The sequence below is a fragment of the Vulpes lagopus genome, chromosome 23 (genome assembly GCF_018345385.1).
Source record: "Vulpes lagopus strain Blue_001 chromosome 23, ASM1834538v1, whole genome shotgun sequence".
Classification (NCBI taxonomy): Eukaryota; Metazoa; Chordata; class Mammalia; order Carnivora; family Canidae; genus Vulpes; species Vulpes lagopus.
In genome coordinates, this window is record NC_054846.1 from 32,069,642 (window position 1) to 32,091,718 (window position 22,077).

A 22,077-nucleotide genomic window follows, 5' to 3' on the forward strand; every position below is an offset into this window, starting at 1 on the left:
GCTAAACTGGCCAAAAATAAATAAATACATAAAATCCAATCAAGTAAGTGGTGGTGGTGGTAGTGGGATAGATAATAGGAGCAAATCTTTGTCTTAAGGGAAAAAAAGTCTTGCACTAATTGAAATTCTGAGGGTGGAAGATTTTCATGGTGTTTTTGATTATTTTATTAATATGACTGTGTGTATATATATATATATATATATATATAACCAATTATATATGTGGATGTTATGGGCACACATACATATATTATATATATACATGTTTATGTAAATATAGACACATGTAATGACTTTTTAATTGATTAATTCATCTTCTACCTCATTTCTCTAATGTAGGACTTTTACATTCCACATCCAAGTGAATAAATTTTAGTTTGTTGTTATAACTCAGATACATCATGTGTTAAGTTTTTATTTACCCAGTCTAAAAAATCATTACTGGGTATAGCAGCATTTGTATTGTTAAATGATCTGAGTTTCCAATATCTACAAATAAGGTATTTACGTAAGTACATACAAGTCTGAATGTATATGTGTGAATATATACAGATATGTGTGTAGATGCACATATATACGTGTGTGTATGTGTGTGTGTAGCCAAAGAAATCAAATTACCGGGTAGAAATGTTTGGTGTTTCCTTTCCATATGGGAAGTATTTGCAAACCATTGCTTGGCTAAATCACCCTCTTAACTCCATCACTGAACACTTTGTTTACCTGGAGCGAAACAGATTGTTAAGAGTCTAGCAGACATATCTACATGCTCTAGTTAATTTGCTTCACTGCCACTCATTTATTCACATGTCAAGCAATCCTGAGATATTTTTGGGATCACTGCCACAACAAACTAAACTCTATTTCAGCTTTTGTGTGACCTCTTCTCCAGAATTAAAAAAACAAACAAACACACATATTCTTCAGAGACAAGGAAAGATGGTTTCATTTTTTCCCTCCACTTCCTGGAAGGATTAGACTTCTCCCTTTTCATAAAGCTATAGAGCTATTGGACTGTACTCCCCACCTTTGAAGCCGATATCCCAATCTCCGTTTTTACAGGAAGATTTCTCTGAGGAGTATCTGTAGTCTCAGACACGAGACCTTACTCACTTCACAAAGGCAGCATTTTTGAGCTCTCTTTGAGCTTAGTTGGCTGCCTGGGAGCCAACAGATTAGGAATTTCTTGAGGGTCTAACTTTTCTCCTTCTGGTTATATTCATTCCTCAATCATGGTGCTCAATATTCATCAAAATAGATTTATAGCAAAAGATAAAAAAGGTGAAACCAACTGCAATTTAAATTAAAAAAATTGGGGGGAAAAAGACAAAAAAGGTGAGGTTTTTGTAACTTTACTGACCTTCAGGTCTTTGTTGGCCTACTAAATTATGCCTGGAATTTTTATTCACTCTGGTTCTCAGAATTGTGTTCTGCTAAGAAATAAGACAGTGGCCGGTTTCGTGATGCCAAGCCAAGTGTGGTACTTTGAAGGTAAAGCATGCCAGCTGCATAATTTCCTCTCCTCTAGAACATAGAGATATATCCTTCTCATTTTGCTTTCCTCAGTCCAATAAGCCAAGAGAGGAAGTGTGAGGCAAACTTTTGTTGAGTCTTATGAGGCTCTCTCAGAATTGATTAATCCTAACCTTTTACAGGAATGATTTTTTTTCTTAATCTGAATATTACTTCTAGTTGCAATCCTTCATTCCTGGCTTGCTGTTTTTCTGTAGGCTCCTCTATTAGCCAGAACAGTCCTGTAAAGTCAAGTCATATTGCTGAAGTAGACCACACATTTCATTGAGCACCTGCATGCAAACAATGTGCCCTTCTGCTCAGACCCTAGCAGAGTCAGTTTTAACACTTTCCTCATTCAGGCTCTGCAAATCCCCACGACTGCAAAAGAACAGCTGGAAAGGAAGCTGTGGGGATTTTTAACCATCAGTTGTTAAGTCAAATCTTTCAAAATTAAGAATAGGAAAGCAAAACTATAATAATCATGATCATTCCAGATTAATGAATAGAAATGACTATAAATGAACAAAAGTCACCTGGAATTGAATATTTGGCTAACTCCACCTAAAACTATTTTGGATGCAGTTTCCCTCATATCTGGTTAGTTTAGATATTTTGGAGTAAGGACAGAGTTGGAGACAATTGATAGAATTATCTGGGTAAGTTAGTTTTACATTTTCTTATCATCACAGAGACAAAAACTCACATTTAATGTAAATGCATTATCCTAACTATAGGATCTGATTCTCAATAGTTTATTAGTTTATATTTAAAATATTTATATTCTTAATTTTAGCTGAAGCACAGAGTAAATGTGTATGTAATATATATATAATATGTTAAGACATTTGGATATATATATATATTTATGTTCTGTATAGAAATACTTTAATGTCCAAATTCAACAGATATTAATGATATTAAGAACTTGCTTTCTGCATGGCACTGTTGGAGGTAGACTACACAATCTGATGTGGTCTTATTATTGAAAATGATGGGAGGAAATGATATCATATTAGGAACAACAACATTTATGACTTCTATTATCACTGCGATTTGTGGTGGATTTTATAGCACTCACAGATACATGAACATAAATTTAGAACAACACAGAGAAAGAAATAGGGTTGGTCTTATTTTTAACTCCATTTCACAGATGTGGAAACTAGAGATATTTGACCATGTGGTTAGGAGGTGGTGGAGCCAAGATGCAAAAATATTTTCTGAATGAAAATTCTATGCTTTTTTTTTCCTCATGATACCACACAATTGATAAAATAACAATGCAAGATCAAGGTCAGCAAGTGCTTAAAAAGATACTTATAGGTGCAATAGCTATTTAGAGGTGAGAAAAAATTACTGTCCAATGTAATTTTTTACCATTATGGAAATATTCTATATCTGTACTATACAGTATATAGTAGCCACTAGTCACACATGTCCATTGAACACTTGAAATGTGGCCCATGCAACTGAGGAACTGAGTCTTTAGTTTTAATTTTAATTAATTTAAATTTAAGTGATCACATGTAACATATGGCTTCCATATTAGCACAGCTTATAGATAATTCTCAGAGGAGAGTCTCTAAATCCTTTTCAACTGGGAGTCTTCAAATGGAGATTGTATATTAGGTTATTAAAATAACTGCTAGGATTTTCTCCCAGGAGACACAGAGAACAGTTTGGTTGAGATTATTTATATCAATCCAGATTTGAGCAAAGCCTCAAACAGGAGGAATGGCAGGCAAAGTGGAAATAGTAGAATTGTGAAGAAGCAGTTTCTAGGACTTGAGTACTCATTAGACATGAGCCACCAGTTTTCCTTCATCAGTGCCTGAGAGACAATGAAATAATTGAAAGAGAAAATAGGTTAATAAGTGCAGGCAGCTGGTATTGAGGTAAAGACAATTTGATCTTTTTAAAGCATCCTCATAGGATATAGGGGATAATTCATTAAATGTCAATGAAAACAGCCTATGAACTCTAGAGTACTTTACAAAAGCAAGAGATACTGAATTTAAAGCATCTGGTTGGAACTGACAAGGCAAGGGTTCCCAGTAAAAGTTGGTAAGGAGCAGGGCTAACATTAATCCAGACTTTCCTAACTTCGAAGATAGTGCTTATTTAATTGCATCACGATTATCTATCCTCTGAGAGAACATGAAGGGGGGGGGGGGGGGGGGGAAGAAAAGGAAAGAAAAGAGACCTTGCAAGGGAAGGAGCTCAACTCACAATCAATGAACTGATGTATGTCAAATCTTGAGGCTGCGGCTTTGTATCATGGCATTCAACAATTAGTTTTTAGGTCTGTGACTGAGTGATATTTACCTTTATTTCCTATGGTTGTAGATTCAGTTAGCATTGGTTGAGCAATGGCTTTGTACTAGGCACTGTAGCAGGCACAAATAATTATTTATCCTAAAGAAATCTAGTCTTATTGAGGCTTAAAGCAGGAACACAAATCACTGTACTGCAGTAGACAATCCGTTGCGATATGTCATTGAGTTTAAGTTCAAAGGAGGAAGGCGGAGATAATAATTCATGAAGGCTACCAGGAATGAGTTTATGGGAAAATGATCATTTGAAAAGATGGCATAGAGGGGTAGCGAGGACACGTGCAGACCTAGACGGGGCATCAAAGATATTCCAAATACTAGGTGAATTGTGAGCCACATTATTGCAGGAGGACTATGAAGGGCATTTGAGGAAACTCAGTCTTTTTGTGAAAGTATATGGTGACAGCGTATGTTGGAGGTCATACTGTGGAGAGAATTGAAGTTTAGATATATTAATTCAACAAATATTTATTGAACATCTCCTAACTACCAGTTATCTCTTAAGTTGTGAACAAAACCATGATGAATAAGACGGTTTATCATGAAGCTTAAGTTTTAGTGGGGAAGAGACCACAAACAAAGAACTATACAAATCATTGGTTTTAGCTGTGACAAGTTACTTTAGGAAAATTTTTTTAATTGATGTTTATATATATAACAGAGACACTTGGAACTTTCTCAGGACCAAAGAAGGCTTTTCTGAGGACGTGACGTATGAGCTGAGACCTGAAAGATATGCATTAACGTACGTGTTTTAACCTTTTTTTTTTGTATATTTTTTTATTGGAGTTCAATTTGCCAACAGATAGCATAACACCCAGTGCTCATCCTGTCAAGTGCCCGCCATCCAGTCACCCTTGTCCTACCCCCCTTCCCACGCCCACCTCCCCTTCCACTACCCTTTGTTCATTTCCCAGAGTTAGGAGTCTCTCATGGTCTGTCACCCTCACTGATATTTCCCACTCATTTTCTCTCCTTTACCCTTTATTCCCTTTCACTATTTTTTTTATATTCCTCAAATGAATGAGACCATATAATGTTTGTCCTTCTCTGATTGACTTACTTCACTCAGCATAGTACCCTCCAGTTCCATCCACATTGAAGTAAATGGTGGGTATTTGTCATTTCTCATGGCTGAGGAATATTCCATTATATACATAAACCACATCTTCTTTATCCATCATCTTTCGATGGACACCGAGGCTTCTTCCACAGTTTGGCTACTGTGTACATTGCTGCTATAAGCATTGGGGTGCAGAAAAGACCCCAAATAGCCAGGGGAATATTGAAAAAGAAAACCAGTGCCAGAGGCGTCACAATGCCAGAATTCAAGTTGTACTACAAAGCTGTGATCATCAAGACAGTGTGATACTGGCACAAAAATAGACACGTAGATCAATGGAACAAAATAGAGAACCCAGAAATGGGCCCTCAACTTTATGGTCCACTAATATTCAACAAAGCAGGAAAGATATCCACTGGAAAAAGGACAGTCTCTTCAATAAATGGTGCTGGGAAAATTGAACAGCCACATGCAGAAGAATGAAAGTAGACCATTCTCTTACAGCAAACACAAAGATAAATTCAAAATGTATGAAAGATCTAAATGTGAGACAATAATCCATCAAAACCCTAGAGGATTTTGATGGCAACACCCTTTTTGAACTTGGCCACAGAACTTCTTTCAAGATACATCTTTGAAGGCAAGGGAAACAAAAGCAAAAATGAACTATTGGGACTTAATCAAGATAAAAAGCTTCTGCACAGCAAAAGAAACTGTCAACAAAACTAAAAGACAACCTACAGAATGGGAGAAGCTATTTGCAAATGACCTATCAGATAAAGGGCTAGTATCCAAGATCTATAAAGAACTTATTAAACTCAATGGCAAAGAAACAAACAATCCAATCTGAAATGGGCAGAAGACAAGACATGGCCAACAAGTATATGAGAAAATGCTCTGCATCACTGGCCATCAGGGAAATACAAATCAAAACCACAATGAGATACCACCCAACACCAGTGAGAATGGGGAAAATTAACAAGGCAGGAAACAACAAATGTTGGAGAGGATGTGGAGAAAGGGGAACCGTCTTGCACTGTTGGTGGGAATGTGAACTGGTGCAGTCACTCTGGAAAACTGTGTGGAGGTTCCTCAAAGAGTTAAAAATAGACCTGCCCTACGACCCAGCAATTGCACTGCTGGGGATTTACCCCAAAGATACAGATGCAGCGTTTTAACCTTGATGGCTTTGAAAGATTATATTGAGCCGGATTTTAAGTGGTGTAGCCTGAACAAGAGCTTAACACTTGTGTAAGAGGTGTTTTAACTTTGGTGTGTGACCATGGAAACTTTCTCCACAGACACATGGGTTGTCTCCATGGAAGTGGAGACCTAAAAAAGCCTGGGCTTTAAACAAAGGCATTGAAACCCCAGCAAAGGCACTTGGGCCGTCAGAAGTGCTCAGGTGGGGAAGGTGCATACAAGAGGCTCAGGAAAGGTCTGGGGACCTCTTGGATAGGGTCAGAGGACTCCAGCTGAGCAGGTTCTGGCAAACCATTGACTCTTTAGCAGTCACGGGCCCTGCCTGGCCAGGCGCTGTATGGTCTGGCATCGCAGGCTAAACTGAGATGTGCACAGATGCACCTGGTCTCAACCCATTTTCTCTTCTTCCAGGTACAACTACATCTCATTTCTCAGTCTTCCTGGCAATTAACTATGTCCATGTGATTGAGTTTTAGCCAATAGAGTGTAAGTGGAAATGACAATACACCATTTTCAGGCGTGGCTCATATAAACTTTCTTCATGTCATCCTCTCTGCTTTATTCTCCTCCATCACCTTGCTCAGATGACCAAAGTGACCTTGGAAACCACCGAAGGGAGATGATAGAACTAAAAAGAAAAATTAAAATTAAGAGGTAACACTTTTGTGTATCCTGCCTCCTCAGAAATAGTAAAGGCGAAGATTTAGCTTAACCCCTTGCTGGTAGACTTTTTTCCGGTTGAGATTAAGATTTTTTTTTTTTTACATTATGGATTATAGGTTGATTGGCTGGCATTTTTTTTTTTTGATTGATTAATTAGCATCTTAATGAAGTTAAAAACAGGCAGTTTCTCCATGTACCCTTTTTTTCACTCAGATACCAAATAGTTTATGTTTTCACTCAGATATCAAAGATGTTATGCTATTTTTAAAAATATTGCTGAATACTGGATTTATAATTTTGCTTAGGAGCAAAACCGTTCTCAGAGCTGGGAATCGTATTGTGAGACCAGTGTTATAATCATATTAAATGTCTGGATTCTGTTACTCTGAGGCAAAAAAATCCCCACAGAAATTAAAACTACAGTAGAATATAACCACACACCTAAAATGGATAAAATGAAAAAGACTGTCACATGCTGTCAGGGATGTGGAGCAACCGGGACTCAAAGATCGCCATGGGCGTACCAAATGATACACAATTTTTTGAAAAGTATTTCGTAATTTCTTATAAAATTATGTATTATTCTATCCTATGGCTTACAAATTCCCCTCCTAGGTATGTATCCAAGAAAAAGAAAGTTGATATTCACAAAAATCTTTGTACAATAATGTGCCTAGTGATTTGCTTCATAACATCAAAACAAAATTGGAAATAGCTCAAGTTTCAGGTTTCCTTTAACAAGAGAATGGATTTTTTTTAACTGTGGCATATTTCTAGAGTAGATACCACTCAGCAATGAAAAAGGAATGGACTACTGATACACATAACAAAGGTAAATTTCAAAAATATCCTGAGTGAGAGCAGCCAGGTGCTAACGAGTACATATTTGTGATTCTGTATATATACATTTCTGGATCAGGTAAAACTGACATATATGCTGGCATAAATCAGAATGACTGCTTCTTGAGGGATGGGACTTCACTGGAAGTGGCACAAGGGAACCTCCACCTCCAGGAGTGACCAACAAAATTATACTTATCATAGAGGTGCAGTGTGTATATTTGTGAAAACTAATTGAACTATATATTTAAGAACTGCACATTTCACTATTTGTAAGTTACACCTCAATAAAAACATTAATTTTTTTTTTTTTTAAGATTTATTTCTTGGGACGCCTAGGTGGCTCAGTGTTTGAGTGTCTGCCTTTGGCTCGGCTAGTGATCCCAGAGTCCTGGGATCAAGTCCCACATCAGGCTCCCCTTAGGGGGCCTGCTTCTTCCTCTGCCTATGTTTCTGTCTCTCTGTGTGTCTCATGAAAAATAAATAAATAAATCTTTAAAAAAATAGATTTATTTCTTTGAGAGAACGTGCACATGCACGTGCACTAAAGTGGGGGGCAGAGGGAGAAAATCTTCAAGCAGACTCCCTACTGAGCATGGAGCGCAATGTGGGGCTCAACACTAGGCATGCCCCATGACCCATGAGATCAGGACATGAGCCGAAGCCAGAAGCCAGACACCCCCCTGTCTGAGCCACTCAGGTGCCCTCAAAAATAAATTTGTAAAACCTACTTTAAAAAGAAGACATAAAACTATAGGAAACTGGAGGGTTGCTGGAGGGGAGATGGGTGGTAGGGATGGGGCTACTGGGTGATGGACATTAAGGAGGGCACGTGATTTATGAGCTCTGGGTGTTATATGCAACTGATAAATTATTGAGCATTACGTCCAAGACTAATGATGTACCAAGTGTTGGCTAATTGAATTTAAATTAAAAAAATAAAAAGGTATAAAATTCTGAGGTTTAAAAGAACTATAAACATTCTAGAAAATGATAACTGAGGCTTGAACTACTAACAGAGCCTCAACTCCGCCCGGCATAGAGACCTTCTCTGGCAAAGGTGGAGAAGATTAGGAAAGGTTGAGAATGAATGTTTGACTCTTCTTTTTATGAGCTTGTAATTCATGTAGAACTTTACTTTGACTTCAATGTCATTGATTGTTAAAATTAGTTTGTAAGTTCATTTAATCTTTAACTTCTTTCTGGCATTTAATAATGCCAAAGCACTTATTTTTTTTTTTAATTAACTTTTATTGGTGTTCAATTTACCAACATACAGAAAAACACCCAGTGCTCATCCCGTCAAGTGTCCACCTCAGTGCCCGTCCCCCATTCCCCTCTTATATTCACATTTGGGACATCTACATATTGTTATAATTAGGGTTTTTTTGTTTGTTTGTTTGTTTTAATGGGGGGATCTTTATGCTTTTTTAAAAAAGATTTTATTTACTTATTCATGAGAGAGGCAGAGACACAGGCAGGGGGGAGAAGCAGGTTCCCTGTGGGGAGCCTGATGGGGAACTCCATCCCAGGACCCCAGGATCATGAGCCAAAGGCAGATGCTCAACCACTGAACCACCCAGGTGCCACTTTATGCTTTTTATTATATGAATATCCTAATGCTATCTTTTCATTCTATTGGAGAACTTCTGACATGCTATGTTGGACAATATGGCTGGATACAGTTTGGAATGAATAAAAAAGAATAGGGGCCAGAATTTCAGCCATAGGTGCAGACCCTTTTTTTTTTTTTTTTTTTTTTTTTTAAATATTTATGATAATCATACAGAGAGAGAGAGAGAGAGGCAGAGACACAGGCAGAGGGAGAAGCAGGCTCCATGCACCGGGAGCCCGACGTGGGATTCGATCCCGGGTCTCCAGGATCGCGCCCTGGGCCAAAGGCAGGCGCCAAACCGCTGCAGACCCTTTTGATCAGACTTAACTCTCCTACAAAAGTCCCAGGAGGGCACTTCACATGGGGAGATGTTGATGATCTACAACTGCAGTGAGTGGCAAAGGATTATTTTAAGCTTAAAGGCACTTGAAAAATAGCAGGTGCAAGAAGGATCCTCTAACTTTTCCTTTTCTTACTGAAAACAAAAGATAAAACTCCCATGTGAAAGATGCTCTCCCTATACTATAAGGGAAGAAACTTTCTTATCACGGGAGAAGAGGCATCGAGGGTAATAGAATTCTGTGCCAACCTGGTTAAAATAATTTTTATCTTCCCTTAGTCTTCTTATATGTTTTAGTTACTTGTCCACACTTACCTCTCTTTGATCAACATAGCGTATAAGCATTTAGGTTTTGCCACTTCTTTGGGTCTTCATTTTCCTAGGAGTGCTCAATGTAGATGTAAAATCTGTTTGCTTTTCTCCTGTTAATCTGTCTTATGTCAATTTAATTATCTCAGAGGAGATCTTAAGGAGGCTAGAGGTAAAATTTTGCCTTCCCGTGTGGGCAGAGAATTATGAGGTTCAGTTAGCCAGTCCATTGGTTCCCATGTAAAGTTGCATCCTCCTACTTGGCCTTTAGAAATAAAATGGTCATTTTTTCTTCATCTGTAGGCTTTTGTCTAATATCTCAGCTCAGAATTTAGGTACTTTGGAGAAGTAAAAAAAAAATTTTTAGAGATGATATTTAAAATCGGTAATACTTAAATTATCCATTGAAAGAATGAACAGAGAAAAACAAAGAGGATGTAGAATGTACTCTTACAACATACTGTTTTCAAAGGATCTGAAAGAAGAAAAGGAGTTAGTGAATTCAATGGAGAAGGGGTGGTTGAGAGGGAAGAGAAGCTACAGAAGGGTGAGGAGTCAAGAGACAGCCCAAGTAAAGCTTCAGGAAGATCAAGACAGCCAAATTTGATAGTTCAGGAGTCTAAGGGGATGATGAATGAAAAAGAGGATTCTGTTTTTTCGTATCTATTCAATTACAAAATACATGGCTATCTCCAAAAAGCCTTGAAATGCACTGTCATTTTTCATTGCTACAGTGTAATTATTATTAGAATGCAAGTTTTTCCAGGGCTCAAGATTACTGTGCTGCTCCTTTTGAGTGCCTAGCCCTTAGTTGGCATTGAACAATGCATTTGTGGAATAAACGGTCTTATTGTTCCTCACCACAATCTTGAGTAGATATTTGCACTGTTCTTACTTTACTAAAGAAGCAAAAGAGTTGGCCAGGATCACCAAGTGAAGTTAATACCAGAGCCAGCCTCCTGATAATTGGTACTATGCTGTGTTCAGCAGTAGAGAGACATTCAAACCTCACCTCCTCCACACCCTTCAAATCTTTGTTCAAATGTCAGTTTCTTAATAAAGCCAACCCTGACCGCTCCATTAAAAACTACACTTCCTCCTCTGACCATTCACCAAGACCATTCTGTTGCTCTTCACAGTCCTTATCACCTTTTGTTACAGAATTAACTTAGCTGTGTTTTTAGTTTACTGTTGATTCAGAACATGAGCTAGAGTTAAGACACACATATTTTTTTTCCTGCCTTACTCATGGATATATTCTAGATGCTTTCAAGAGCAACTGGCATTAAGTAGATGTTTAAAAATTATTTGTTGAATGAATTAAAAGCTACAGCTCTTTGGAAGCACAAGAAAATAAAACACACCTTTTAGTCACAAAAAGTTTGAGTTTTAGAAAATTAATAATTCTAGCTTTTTGTCACTTGTCAATATGACAAAAATACCTGAATCCAATCAATGAGTAAAAAACAAATATTGCACTACTACTTCATTGTAAGGTACCTAGTACACTGCGCTATTTGGCAGAAAATGACTCTGAGACATAATATATGTTAACATATGTAAAGTGGATGGTGACTGATTTTCAAAACATTATTCATACATGTGTGACTTTAATTAGGAAGCTATAACAGATACATTATGAATTTTCATGAAGAAAAAAAAACAGCATCTGGACTTGAGATTTTACACAAAGAGAAAGCTGAGTTTCTGCCTCCTTTTCCAGAAATCATAAAACCTAAATTTTCTTCATTAGAATTTCCTTAGAAATAGTAAAATAAAACCCTACACTATAAATCAATAAGCCTTCACCACCAATTTTTACTTTGGTAATTCAAAGCTTATAACTAAGGACAGCAATTCCATAGCTTTTCTTTAAATTTTCTCACATGAAAACATGGAAATATTTCCAAAAAAATACCTGAGTTCTTGAATTGTACATGTATTTACTAAAGTTACACACAGTTGCAAGTATGTTTATCTTAGATGTTTATAGTTTTTCAAAAAAAAGTATTATCATCTTTAAACTTTTCCAGATTTAAGCTCTTTAACATTGTCAAAAAAATACTATGTCAAGAAATATTTTTCTCCAAAATTCATGGAAATATTTGAAAAGATCATAATGCTGTATTAAACCTTCATGAAAAGTTTTCTTCTATATATAAACATACTTACCATCTTGAAAATGCATATGAGAACAGTAACTGTTTTTATTTTTTTTTAATTTTTATTTATTTATGATAGTCACACAGAGAGAGAGAGAGAGAGAGAGGGAGGCAGAGGGAGAAGCAGGCTCCATGCACCGGGAGCCCGACGTGGGATTCGTTCCCGGGTCTCCAGGATCGCGCCCTGGGCCAAAGGCAGGCGCCAAACCACTGTGCCACCCAGGGATCCCAGTAACTGTTTTTAATTCAATAAAATATCTGCTTAGTTCCTAGAACACTTACACTATATCTTATATAATATATTACTTTACATCTTGTATTTGTTCCTTTAATTTGTCATCTCCCCAAGAATGTTGAAATCTCCTGGAAGACAATAAAGTACTGAAATAATGTATTTTTATTCCCTCCTATTATTAAAGATAAAACAGGCATGAAAATATATTTGACTGGCTCAACAATTGGAAATTAATTTGAATACAATCCATTCAATGCAAATAATTATTTATCCTTACATAAAATATGAGTCAAGCAAATAAATAATTGCTCCAGGAAATCAAAATCTGCTATATGTTAAGTAATTCGGTCTTGCTTCTTTGTAAAATTACTGAATGACACTTTGATCACTTGAAGTCCAGACACACATATAAAAGTATATCCAGGTATTACATGTTTTCTTTCTTATTCCTCAAAGCATTTCTTAAAAGCATCATTGTTTTCACATTATTGGTGAGAAAGCTGAGGCTTAAGGAAGTATAATTAATTGTTTAAGGTCTTACTGGCAGTAAAAAGCAGAGTTGATATTTAAATGCAAATCTTTAGAATATAAATGCAATTATCTTTCCAGAGTAACATAGATGGCTCATTATATACATACTGTCTGCCCATTATTACTGGTGTATATGAAACAGGTATGTAACACACTCGTGCGCATCATAGAGGAAAGATGGTAACTAGATTTATCATAGGGATAATTTCATAATGTATAAGAATTCTGAATCACTACAATGCACACATGAAACTAACAGAATATTGTATGTCAATTGTATATTTCTATTTAAAAAAAAAAAGGCCAGAGTAGCCTCTAAACATAGGTCAGCACCTCTAAATGGATACACAATAGAGCACATATGAGTATAAGACTGATTTTCTTGACTTGGCATTATGTATATGCACCCAGTAAAAGAAAGTTGCATTTTGGCCCTTTCCAAAGTGGCTTCTACTTGGAACAGAACACTGGTGATTTATTTTTGTGCCAGGAAGGATCAGATAATCTTAATTCATCATCTGTTCTTTTGCATTTACTTTAAATGGTTTTCCTCTCTTGAACTATAGATTGGTGACATTTACATTTAGTGCTTGGCATATAAAAATATTATATCATAGTCTAATTTCAACTCTATCCTATTTAGGTTATTTAATATTTGTCGTGTGTTAGGCATATGATAGGCATTCAAATATTTACTTTACTGAGTAAAGACTGTGTGATTATTTTCTCTGGAAGTAAGACCACTAAGTCAGTTGATGGGCTCCATCCAACCCACTGCAAATTATATTGCTGATTTCAAATGAGTTCCATCCAGGCTATTCAAGTATATGTTTGCTTTGACTCTTTAGCACCTCTGATTTTATTGTATCTTTAGGATTTCGGGAAATCAAACCGAGTGCTCCGTTTAGCATATTCACTCCATAAATAGCTTCCACAATAAATGACAAAGCCTAAAAATTCATAAACTCCTCCATATAAAACAGGATTTATGACAGAGAATTCCAGAATTTTTGTTACTTATTTCAAATTACAATGGAAAATTCTCTCTGCTGAGTTTGCCCTTTCCACGACCATGAGGGCTGCTAACGTAGGGATGCATCATTTCGGTTGGGCTTGTAATCTTTGATTCATTATCTTCAATTCTGAGAAAGCACGCCCGAAGTGGCGGGGAAGGGGGCAGGGGGGTCCAATTTAATCACTGGAATAAGACAATGGCTCTAATCTGCAATCTACTATTTTGTTACAATTCTTGAAGACCAATTTCAATTTTAAGTTGTCTGTTTTCCCTTTTCTCTCGGTACAAAGCTAGTTTGATTACGGGAGGAGTAGAAGTGATGGTGGTGGAGGTGGTGGTGGTAGAGATGTGTGTGTGTGTGTGTGTGTGTGTGTGTGTGTGTAGGAGGTAGGGTGGTTGGGGGGAATGAGAGGCAGCATACATGGGCTGTATTGTCAATCTGCTTATAAACCTAACAGATTTTTTAGCTGAAATTTCGCCAATGTTAATTGTACATGCAGAATTCACACTGGGAAAATCTCCTTGGGGAAAAAAAAAGATGAAGTGCACAGCCGGCCTCTTATGTAAGATGTTTATTTTCATCCAATTCAACCCACCATAGGCAGAACAGAAAATAGGCCAGCGCTTCTGACCAGTGACATCACCTCATCATCAGGAAAAAGCAGGAAAGGCTGATCACCATATTGTTAGCAAAGAGGATAATTTTCTTCCACATTGTTTCTCTTGTGGAAACCTTTTTTCTGGAGATGGTGATCTCATCTCCCTTTGATGTTTATTTCTTCAGATTCTGTAATAACAGTGAAGCTACCTGAATTTCAGTTCTTGCATAATGCACATAAACACTTATTTCCGTGGTTTTCCTCTGGATCTCCAAACTTTAGAAGATTGGATCATTTTAGCAGAACCTTGACCATCCTAAGGAGATTGTGGGGTGAGGAAGGATAATCATCTTCTTATTTAGCGTTAGACAGTATTTTATATAGTGTTGGATAATTTGTTTGCAGGATGCCTCCTTCACTTAGGCTGCTATGCTTGTATAGTTAAGTAGATGAGCATTGTATTTATTTCATGAATACTAAGAACTCAGTGCACAGTTTTTTAAAAAGTGTTTTTTAGCCTTCATCATCTCTTTTAGAATATAGATTGTGTTGCAATTTACAAAGAGCGAGGTAGGTGAAATTGTGTGTGTACGTAGTTATTTTCTATTCAAAATTAAAGGAAAACTAAAAACATGATCCTTGCTATTTTAGAAGTTGATTCAGCTATACTTAAAAATACATCACAATAATACTACCCACTCTGGTTTTGCTTATGACAGCTTTGGCAAAATGTCTTTTCTCTGTTGAGGGGCGATCTTCAAGATGATTCTACTTTATCCACCTTTTCACACTCTTATTTGCCTATTCTTGTTTCATTCTCCCTCTAGAGGAAATTAGTGGGTATTACAATTCAAACTTAAAAATCCAATATACCAGCAGGTCTAATTGAAATACAATCATAAGGATAATTCCTTGACTTCATTTATATTCCACTTGGTCCTATGGTCCTGGAAGCCATTATCTCAAGTAACTGTAATATTTCATCATCTTTTTCTCTAAGCTGGCATATCAGTATCTTAAGGGGTTTTATTATCATCATTATTATTTTTGAATAGCAAGGCCAGAATCTTCCTGGTGAAGACTAGTCTTATTAGAAAAGGTGGATGAAAAAAAAAAAAACAAAAAAAAAAAAAAAAAAAAGAAAAGGTGGATGAAAAAAAAAAGTTAGAATTTCATTGTCTGATGCAATGAGTCATGTGCACTTGTGATTCCAATAGTCTGATGCTTGTGTTCTGGAATTCACATTGCATCCGTTATGTGGTCTTGGGGGAACTGGATGCCATTTTGTGGCATACGTAGTGATAAAAAGTGGCCACATCGCCTGCAGGTATGACAGTTAAGTATTAGGATTAGGACAAAAATATCCATAAACATTTAACTTGAAGATGAATATAGAAAAGGTTTCCCTTCTTTGCTGCCCAGAGACATGAATGGCTTGATTTGGGAAAGTGTATTTTCTTTATCTATAAAATGGGAATGATTATATCTAACTCCAGTGGCATAGGGTCAAAAAACATATATACACATGCATACAGTAGCTAGTATGTGACTGACTCAGAGTAAATTCTTTTTCTCTTCTATTTTTTGTAATGAAAATTCTCTGGCTCAGGCTGAAAAGTAAAAACATAAAAATTCACAGAACTTTTCAGGAGATTCTCCTCATTTTTGATATACCCTCTACTATGCTCTTACTTTAGATTTCAGAGTCAAGACATAGTTTTGTCTCTAAAATGTTGCTGCTATACTCCTACAGAAATGCCAGTTGTGGGAGGGCAGTAGTCTAGAAAGAGAAATCTGTGATGTCTGTGTCTCAGTAAGAGGCTGTGTTTGTGGCGGGATGTAGAAGGAAAGGGAGGAACAGGTACCTCTTTATGTTTTGACCTAGAAAGAGGTTCAGCATATAAAGTTTTAAAAAGCAAGGTATAGGAGAGTATGATCATGACTATTACATATGCATTTCAAAACCCTAGAAACTTTTTTATGAATCTGTTTACAGGAAGGTGGGATTATGCAAAACTTTGGGAAACTTTTCCTTTCTCTGTCATGTTTGCATGAAAGTATTTCAATAGATGATACACATGGTAAAATTTCATAAGGAAAAAAAGAAAATCTTTCTCCCACCCAGCTTATCTTAGTTTTCCTCCCCAAAACAACTACTGTAAACAGCTTATTTTATCACCATAAGATTTTTCCGTGCACAATACATTTACATCAGCGAATACATGCACGTATATATGTATATAATTGACTCCAGTTAATCACAGTACTTGTGTCCCAGAGAGTCTCTGTGAACATGGAGTTAGCAACTCCTGCATCATTACTCCTAGGTGGAATGCAGAGTTAAGTCCCTGTGAGCCTCTGGTCACAACACTGTCACCAACTGATCAATATATAACTTTGTCTTATATGTGTTTCTGTTTAAAGATATCTTATTTATGAGTCATTAACATCGATCTAACACCCAACAGTGCCATAACTCATGCCTGAACAAAGCTTATCTAACACATATTCTCTCTGAAGCACATCACAGCCTTCTCAGGCTTACGAACACTGGACAGCGCTTCTGCACTATGCCTGAGGCCATCTTAAGCAGTAAAGTCACCAACAAAAAGAACACAAAAGTGAGAAAAAAAATGGGGCACTAAATAGACTGCAAAAATGACACTTATTCACAGAATCAGAACAAACACAAGGCAAAGTACCCCCTTCCTTGACCTAGGAAGTTTTGTGAATATTGATTTTGAAGTTGTCAATACATTTTAGCAAGTAGACAATTCCATGAATACTGAGGATCGCGTGTGTGTGCATGCATCTGTGTGCACATTACACACGCAATGTGTACACATTAGCAGTGTAATACATGCACTATTCTAAACATTGCTTTACAGTATCTCTCAGTGTTTAATACTGCCAACTCTGATGGCCTGGGGTCAAATCCTGACATTACCCTTCACTAGCTCTGTGACTGTGAGCAGGCTACCTAATCTTTCTGTGCCCCTCGTCTCATCTCTACTACAGGAATCATAAGAGTACCTACACAAGGGGATTATTGTGAGGTTCAAATAAGTTAATATACAAAAAGCACTTAAGGCACATCTATTTGTTATATTGTCATTTAAGAGTACACTTTGGGGATTATTCCTTATTGGTCCATGGAGCATGTCCTCATTCCTTTTAAAAACAAAATGGTATTACATTGCACGGCTGCATCATCATTTTTTAACCTCGTGCCCCATTTTTAAATCTCTTTCCCCAGAATACATTGAGACAACTTCCTATCTTTTGCTTTAATAAGAATCTTGGAATGCACACATTTCCATTTGCACATGTGGAGATCTATCTCTAGGCAAAAGAATTGTGCATTTTTAATTTTGATGTATATCACTATGTTTCTCAGATTTGTTATAATATTCGTGTATAATCAGGGGAAAAAAAGCTATTTCCTTTCAATAAAGAGAGAAAAAAGAATAACCCTCAGTTTTTACCTTTTGCTCAAAGATTTTTTTCTCCAATGTTAGGTTGAATAAATGATTCCTTAGTTACTTACCATGCCAGTGTAAATAAGTAGAATGACATTTTATGCTGCCCAGTTTTTTAGATATACAAAGCACCAGAAGGTTTGTACTTTTTTACAGAGCTTACATGAATTCTCTGCAAGCCCATCATTACAGAATATTGTACCAGCACAGGAAGTTTTGCCCTCTCAGTTAAGTAGGAGTAAAACTATCATGTCCTTGCTTGGTGATCCTCTTTACATTAGCCAGCCTCCACTCTACAATCACTTGCTTATTACATTTTTTTTTAGGAAATTAAATAGAAAGAACAGGATAATTAATACATTTTGTGCTTTATGGACACTAGTGCTAGTAGTAGAAACAGTGGGGAAAAAAGTCTCCTTTATAAGGATCTTTTTTTTTTTAAATCAGACAGCATTTCAAAAAGAGCCTTTACAAAATAAGCATCAGAGCTTTCTTGAGAATAATCCTAACATAAAACAATCTTCTTGCTTCTTCGACCTTTCCACCTTACTGCTGCCTGCCTGCCTCCCAAATTATTGCGAGACAGACGTGATAGAGTTTTTGCTTCCTTTTACAACTTTTTTTTTAGAGCAGATTATGTTTCACTTCTTTTATGATTTTTTTCTTTAGGAACATTCATTAATCTCTTTACAAGCAACCACAAAGATATCTGGAATTCTGATTATGGGCTGTGGAGACAATAACCACAAAGAACTGAGCCAGGGCACATTTCAAGAAGAGGAGGATGTCATTGGAAGCTCTCTATGGGAGTGGGAAAAGGTTCTAGAAAATAGTCTGAGTCACTCTTATTAGGAGAGTCAGAGAGGAGAGCAGCTGTGTGAAATTAGTACCAGTATCTTCCTATCCTTCATTTTAAACTTTTCAAAAGATCTTTTCCTGGTCAATTCTTCCTGAGAAGGGCAACCTAATCAGACATAATCTTTGCTTTTAGAAGTTACCATGGTGACTGGTCAAGGCAGACTGTCTCCTCAGCATCATACAGTTCGTATGGTGCTAAATAAGTCTTGTATATCGTCAGTTTTTCCTTGAGTGATAAAACAAATAGGGAGCGTTGAAATTTTTCACAGCAATCAGAAATGATATTTCCCCATATTGATTTTTTTCCCTTTCTTTTTTGCCCTTTCTTAGCTGTGCCATATCTCTTTGAAGTATACATCAAGGCACAATGCTTATTACAGGAAGCAAAAATACAGTGACTCTTTAAAAAAAAAATAGGGACCAGGATAGTGAAAGACTTACCTACCACTTATGTTCTCTTAAAGCGAAAGACAATTTCACTCACCAGGGTGATAAACAACAGAGACTAGTACAGACATTCAGAAGGCACTAACTACTGCGGTTAAATGAATAAAGGAACAGTCAGTCCCTAATTGGTGGGGGGTGAGGGAGTGAGATAGAAGGAACAATGGGTACTAACTTAAATTTTTTTTTAAATAGACTTTATTTTTTAGAGTAGTTTTAGGTTCACAACAAAATTAGTAGGAAGTACAGAGATTTCCTATATATCCCCTCACCCTACACATGCAGAAACTCTCCTACTATCAAGATCTCCCACCAGAGTGCTGCATTTCTTACAAGCGATGCACCTATATGGATTCATCAGTACCACCCAATGTCCACATCTTATATTCGTGTTCACTCTTGGTGTTGTACATTCTATGGATTTTGACAAATGTGTAATGACATACATCCATAGTTACGGTATCTTTACTGCTCTAAAATAGCCTTTATACTCTGCTTATTCATCTCTCCACACTCCCCAGTCCTCAAACCCCTAGCACACAATGATCTTTTTACTGTCTCCATAATTTTGCCTTTTCCAGTTTTATCATATTTTTGGAATCATACAGTAGGTATCCTTTCCAGATTGGCTTTTTTCACTTAATAATATGCTTTCAAGGGTTTAGCTTTTTTTTTTTTTTCCAGAAAAAGAAATCCCATTTTCCTCTTCTGCTTTATTGACCATTTCATTTTCCTAAAGCTTCTGATTCTTTGAGGCTTAGGAACAAAGTTTAGCTAGTCAGAAAATGCCAGGCACAAAGGGGCTCAGAATTTGAAATTTTTTTTTTTTTTCCAGAAAAAGAAATCCCATTTTCCTCTTCTGCTTTATTGACCATTTCATTTTCCTAAAGCTTCTGATTCTTTGAGGCTTAGGAACAAAGTTTAGCTAGTCAGAAAATGCCAGGCACAAAGGGGCTCAGAATTTGAAATAATATGACTCTGAAGTGGAAAAGGGGCTGCTAAAGGAAACATTTAAAAGAGAAACAAACAAACATCACCACCACCACCTAAAGTCAGGCTGGCAAGAGAATGACTGACCTGAATGCAAGAAGCTTTAGAAAAGCAGGTAATGGTAGAGAGGGGGCTCTGACAGGGACAAGGATGTATGAGAGGAATTCTTTAGCAAAAAAACTACCTTTAGGTTTTGGACCCTCCAAGGCACACACGTGCACTTGTCTGGGGCTTGAAGAAGCAGTGAGCTATTCTCTGCACCACTACCCCCCTCCCTGCAAATGCCCCCCTAACCACCCCCCCCACCCCCTCTCCGTCACTGCCCCAGCTGAGGAAATGCCCAGAGAGTTGTTAACGTTCTGTTTACTGGTAGGCTATGAGTCAGAGCTAGGTCTGAAGTTTTCTCCAATCCCCTGATTAAAATTAATCGCCTTCTCAGAGCTCCTAAAGCTCTTTGTTTATGACTCATGTGGGCAGATTAATCATTTTAGGTTTTACATTACTGTTATTTATGTTTGAGTTTTCCTTCTTCACTAGACTGCAATTCCTCCAGGACAGGAATCTTGTTTGTCTTCAACTGTGTGTTATGCACAATAGTTTACTTTACAAACAACACATGTTCAGTAAACATTGGTTAAATAAAACCAAGTCTGAGTCTATAGGTATATGTATGATTTTTTCCCTCCCCTAACAAAAGGATATATATATATATATATATATGGATGACAAAGTCTGTGTTTGCCAGTTTTACTGTTGCCTAACAGAAAGGATGGCTACGATATTTAAAAACATGGTGGGTAAACATTTGGAGATAGTCTCTTTTTCTTTTCCTACAACTCCTCACAAGTCTTTCTGGGTTTTGGTTTGTAAAATGTCTAAACATTTGGAAGGAGGAATTTGAAGGGATAGACAGATTATATTGAAATAGACTAGCACACAAAAAACAATCCCTTACTGTATATCCTTATAAAAAGACCTCTGAGTTGGGGTGGGGGAGAAATAACAAGCTAAATAGAGAGGTCTATGTGTCCCCAAAGCAGAGGTAAACTGTACTCTCCAGTGCTGCTGGGAAGGCCACAAGACCTAAAAAAGAAATAGCTGTGGGGCACAGAAGGCAGATGGCCCCATATGCAGTCTGGTTAAAAAAGAAAAAAAAAAAATTCCATGCCAGAATCATGGCTCAGAACAGCGGAGAATCCCTCGATCCGAAGGGAACCAGGCAGATGGGAATAATGGATATTCCAGTAAAAAACAATGTGGACAAATGGCTGAGAAAAGGACTGCTTCCCTCTCCCACCCCCTGCATTCTCTACCCTTCCAACTACCTTGCCTGTGTAATATCTTGGAACAAAAGCAATAATATGACCATAAGCTAGAAATCCTAAAAGTTGCAGAGGCGAAGGTTCTCATCAGTGTCGTAGGGGCTCTGCGTAAGAAATTACGTTGAATTACAGACAATAAAACAAATTGTGTTACTCAGGTAATTGTATTTATGGACTCTCAGATTCATACTAGTTTTCAAAAATTTGAGAAATTTCAGAATTTGAGAGAAGGCCCCCCCTTGAATCTCGATACCTACAAACAGAAGTGAGAAGAGTTGTGTCACCAGTTTACTCTGAAATGAAAAGAGAAAGATAATTCAACAAGATTTCCTAATGTCCTAGTTTCTCAATTTGAAGCTCTCAAGTCAAAAAAACTTAGCCTTAAATTCCTTATTTAGATTCAATGTCCAAATATATCTATATTTGGAAGTAGATGAAACTTTGTAAGATAAACAAAAATGAATTCCGAATACTACTATCTATGCATTCATGCTCATGAGAATTAGGATTTTGTAGGAAACAATTTCCAGTCAATGATAGGATTGGGGCCATTCATTGTAAAAG